Source organism: Eumetopias jubatus, unplaced genomic scaffold (assembly GCF_037043125.1).
Source record: "Eumetopias jubatus isolate StellerSeaLion01/CBP00866 unplaced genomic scaffold, mEumJub1_p1.0 scaffold_16, whole genome shotgun sequence".
NCBI lineage: Eukaryota > Metazoa > Chordata > Mammalia > Carnivora > Otariidae > Eumetopias > Eumetopias jubatus.
The window spans coordinates 5,365,342-5,370,117 of NW_028274822.1; the positions used below are offsets into that span (position 1 = coordinate 5,365,342).

The window sequence follows — 4,776 nt, forward strand, 5'->3', positions numbered from 1 at the left end:
TGACTTTATGTATATGCTGATGATTTCCAAGTACATAGTATCAGCCCATATCTTTCTCATGAATTCCTGATAGGTATCTGTCTACTTGACATTTTTACTTGAAATCTCATAGACAGATATAGTTCATTCTCTGCATCTACAAAACTGAGTGTCTGGTCTTTCCCCACAAACTTGTTTCTCCTACAACCTTTCTCAATTCAGTTGATGGAAGCTTCATCTTTTCAGTTATAGAGTCAACAAGTATAGGAAGAGTTGTTCTTAATTCCTTCCTTTTCTCACAATTCATATCCAATCAGTCAGGAAACCCTACCATCTACCATAATATATTTAAACCGAATGACTTCTCCCTACTTTTACTGTTTCCATCACGATGTCACCCCATGATTTTTCAGAAATAGTTTCCCAAGAGATACCTCTGGTTCTGCCCACCAGGGTTCTAGTGTATTCTCAACACAGATTTTATTTAAAGAATTATAGCTAATGTATATCAAATCTTCATTCAAAAGCCTTTGAACTCATTTCATCAAGAGTCAAACCCAAAGTCCTGACAATGTCTTACAGACCCTATAAGATCTGAGTCCCTGTCATCTCTATTGACTTCCCTCCTATAAGACTGAGCCATGACATTAAAAGGGCCCCTCTTAGGGATTCTGCACTGACTAATAATATTGAACACTTAATATATGCATAGCATTATCTTATTTAATGTGGATTGACTCAATGACTTTTATTATTATTTTTAGAACATCTTAAATTTTTAATCTTTTCTTTACAGGTTACCTAGACCACTTTGGATTAAGAAAACTGTATAAAGTTAGTAACTGCCACAAGCAAACGCCAGGCGGCGGCACGTGTCAATTTTCCAGACTCCTGCTTTGCAGGGTCTCCGCTCACAGTCGCTGCAATCGGTCGCGGCAGAGTTTAGTCCACAAGTCGCTTCTCCCCGTATTTCTTTGTAAACTCTTCAGCATTCTTACAGAATTTTTTACGGTCCTTAGAGCATTCTTCAGCTAGGTCAGCCCGAAGTGGGTGCTCGGGCTGGGGGTCGTTCACCAGTGCTATGAGGGACTGGATTACTTGGTCGGTTTTGGTTGCTGGCTTGCAGGTTTCAGCACTAATTACTGGCAGACAGACCTGCCCCTTTTCATCGATGTTCGGGTGATAGATCTTTGTTTTAAATGTGATCTTTGGTGGTTTGTATGGGTACTCTGCTGGAAAGTTGATTTCGATTCTGAAGGCCCCCTTATCTTATGGAGGGTTGTCAGGAACAATAAGCCCTTGCCAAGTCAATAAATTAGCTTCATCAACCTGGATGTTACGGAAGTTTTTCATTCCGCATTTGCGGATTTCCTTAAGCTCCTTCATCAGCCTCCTGCTGGCCGCCATCTTGGATCTGGTGCTGCTGCTTTCCCAGCTCAATGACTTTATTTTTCACGCTCATTTTCAGAGAGATATTCCTCAAATTTCAGAGAGATTGAATAATTTTCCAACGTGACCATGTAACTGAGTTACTGTTTTAACCCAGATCTTTCTGACTCTAGTGCACATATTCTTACCTCTAAGCTCTACTTCCTCTTGTGCTGTAATAGAAAAGTCAGATTCCTCATAATCCAGACATTTATATATTTAAAAAATATATAAAAGAATCCCCCAGACTTTCATTTTCATTAAGAGTGAGTAGTATATTTTGTTCACTATTGCTAGTAGAAATTATTTCTCATACTTACCTCCTGTCTTAATCACATTTTACAGGGTTTACAAGCTAATGCTGCAAATGTCTTGGTTCAAATTCTAATTTTCTATAGTAAGCATTGCTTGGCGTTTTTAAACAAGTTTCAAATAAATTTGATGCTATTGCTGTTTTATGATCCACACTTTCTTTTCCCCCACTGCAAACACATAATGAATGTTGTTGTTGTTGTTCTGGAAAGTAGTTTACTCTTTTTTCTTCTCACAAGTCTTTCATCAAAGGCTCGACCTGCTCAGTGGCCCCCTGGGACACACAGGATCATAGGCTTGCTTCTAGAGTGCTGTTATGAACTTTCCTTAGCTGCCAGTGTGATAGTTCACTTTTTTTTTCCACTGGAAGTAAAAAGCAGTTTATATAACATATTGTTGACATGGCCAGGGGCCAAATACTTAAGACTGTGCTTTGCATTTTATAGTCTCCAAAATCTGTAAGCATAAACTGGAACAAATCTTTACTGCTTGAAGGCCTCTTGCTTGACACACTCTTTGTGTGATCATCCATGGCAGCCAACAATATTTAATCAGCACAATTCCATGTTAACTTATATTTTTGAACAATGTGTAACATAAGCAAAGCTTCCTAGTAACTCAAGATTGATATTCACCTTATTGAATTTAATATGACATTTTATCCCTGTTTGGGTTAGCTTGAGATACTTTGCATAATCATGGGTAATTTCATTGGCAAATGTATTTAAAATAAGTTGTTTAAATGCCTCATAGTTTAAAAATATGCCTAACTTGTGAAATTCTCTCTTTGAGTTTCTTCCATCAACATGGTAGGCTAAGGTAAGAGTGAATTTTATGTCCTCTGACATTAATAAAAAGAATTGCAGATTTTGCTGTTGAAGGAGCATGATCAAGAACCTCTTCCTTATCCTTTGGTGAAAAATTCAGTTGTCCAGGAGGGGAACCAACATTACTTTTCTTTCTGCCCTTAACTTTCCTTTTTACTCTATAAAGTTGGAGAGTTTGGAGAGTTTCCATTTTAATGCAAACACCGAAAGGCAAGGTTGGTTGTCTTTAGGATTCTTGGCAACATTAAGAATGAAAATAACATACCTGAATATTGACACATACCACTCCTTAAAATTTGTTAGACCCCAAAGTAAGTATATTATTGAATTGTGGATTGACAAACAGAAAGAGTCAGATAAAATGACTTTCTTAACTTGACTAAGCTTACTCTGATTTTCCTGAGCTCATGTGATTATCAATTCTTGACTACTTCTGTAGGTCCTGCTAGATGGCTCACCATTGCCAAGAAACCCCCATCTTACATGGTCCTTGATAGGCCAGTTTGCTGGAAAAATGCATAGAAATGGGATTTTCTTTCCCAACAACCCCAAGATGAGCTGTCTTTGGGTCCTCATGCCCCTAAAATTATTTAAACCTCATTTCCAGCCAGAGACTTCATCAAACATTTGACTTCTTGGATTTGGGTTGGGGTATTTCATTTCCAAATCTGCTACAGCATCTATCCCAGTCCTTCTAATTTGCAGGCTCATTCACTGTAGACCTGAAGGAGACATAGTTTCTTATATTATTGGATGTGAACACTCATGAGAAGATATCCTTAAAAATAGGAGAATACTCTCAGGTTTTCTGAGCATTCTCAATCACTCCATAATATGAAGAGACTTTGAAAGCAATCCTCTCCATTGGCTTTAAATCTGATGTTATTCTATGGATTGCCATATAAAAGTGGACTCGGAATTATCTATCTCACAATGATTTTAAATTGGATCTAATACATCATTCTTAAGATCCAATTTATGCCATCTCTAAGAAGTTGCTATAAAAAATACCCTTGGCATTTGAAATTATTTTGATCCTCTGAAAGCAGTTTGATGGCATAAATTCTATATTAGTATAATTTCATGGAATGAATCTACTTCACTATATTTTGCTAATATTTATCATTGTGAAATACTCAACTATTAATTGGAAAACAAATGCTATGATGATTACAGGTAATCTTATCCCTAAGAAATAACTATTGTTAACAGCCCTAGGCCCCAAGGATTTGCAAATACAATGATAGAATGTGGAGTCAAATGCTGGGCTTCCTTTGGCAACTTGAATCTCAATGCTATCTTACCTAGGAGCCACAAATTCTATTTTTTGTTTTTAAAACTGTGTAATTGCCTAAAGCTCTAATCAGCATTTTTTCCTTTTAGTTGCTGTTTTTAAAAATCCTATTTCTTAGCTTCATAACACAAATTAATGTGATTATATTGAGTTAGAGTTCTTCATATCACATCAACAATGATTGTGATTTTCAGTTCATAGAAAGAATTACATGATTGATCCCCTAAAAATAATTCTTTATTGCACATATATTCCTCGGGACACTCATAGGAAACCTGTATTTGGCTAGAAGTTTGCTAATTTCTCCACTTTATAAGAAACATTCTGTCAACTTGAAAAATATCAGTTCTTGGAATGCTTCAAAATTTGTCAAGTTCATTGATTTTTTGAAGTGTTTCATTTATCTTGGAATCATGTTATTTTAGGTACAATAGATTATATTCAATAATTGAAAAAATATTTTTATTACTCTATATAGTATTTGCTTGCTATTAAGATTTATTCCTTTATAATCAGTTTCTTTAGATCAAACACCATACTTTCACAATGAACTTCTAGTGGGAGAAATCTTTCCGCTTCTCAGAAAGATTTTAATCAGTTGTTATATTCAAAAGAAAAAAATCACTTTTGCAAAGATCGATAAAAATGGCATGGATCACTGACAAATATAGAAATTGTCATATTACTAACTATAAATAATTAAAAACTGCCATATATTGAATCTTCCGTCAGGTCTGATTCTCAATAACATTATCCACGGGGAACAGAAATACAGTGCTTTCCCATGTAGTGTCTCTTAATCTGTGGCTCAAAGATTACCTGCATGAAAATCCTTGCTAATTATTTGACTGAAGATTTTTCATAATTAATGAACAGCATACATCACTTCATTTGAAAATAAAACCATACATGTACAAAGCTATTTTGTTCCAGTTA

The 4,776-nt window shown here is 35.6% G+C and overlaps 1 pseudogene; it reads right to left on the reverse strand.

The window, feature by feature from the left end:
- Positions 1-921: 921 nt before the first annotated feature.
- On the reverse strand, positions 922-1,386 carry LOC114208915 (ubiquitin-conjugating enzyme E2 L3 pseudogene; annotated as a pseudogene).
- Between the last annotated feature and the right edge of the window lie 3,390 nt (positions 1,387-4,776).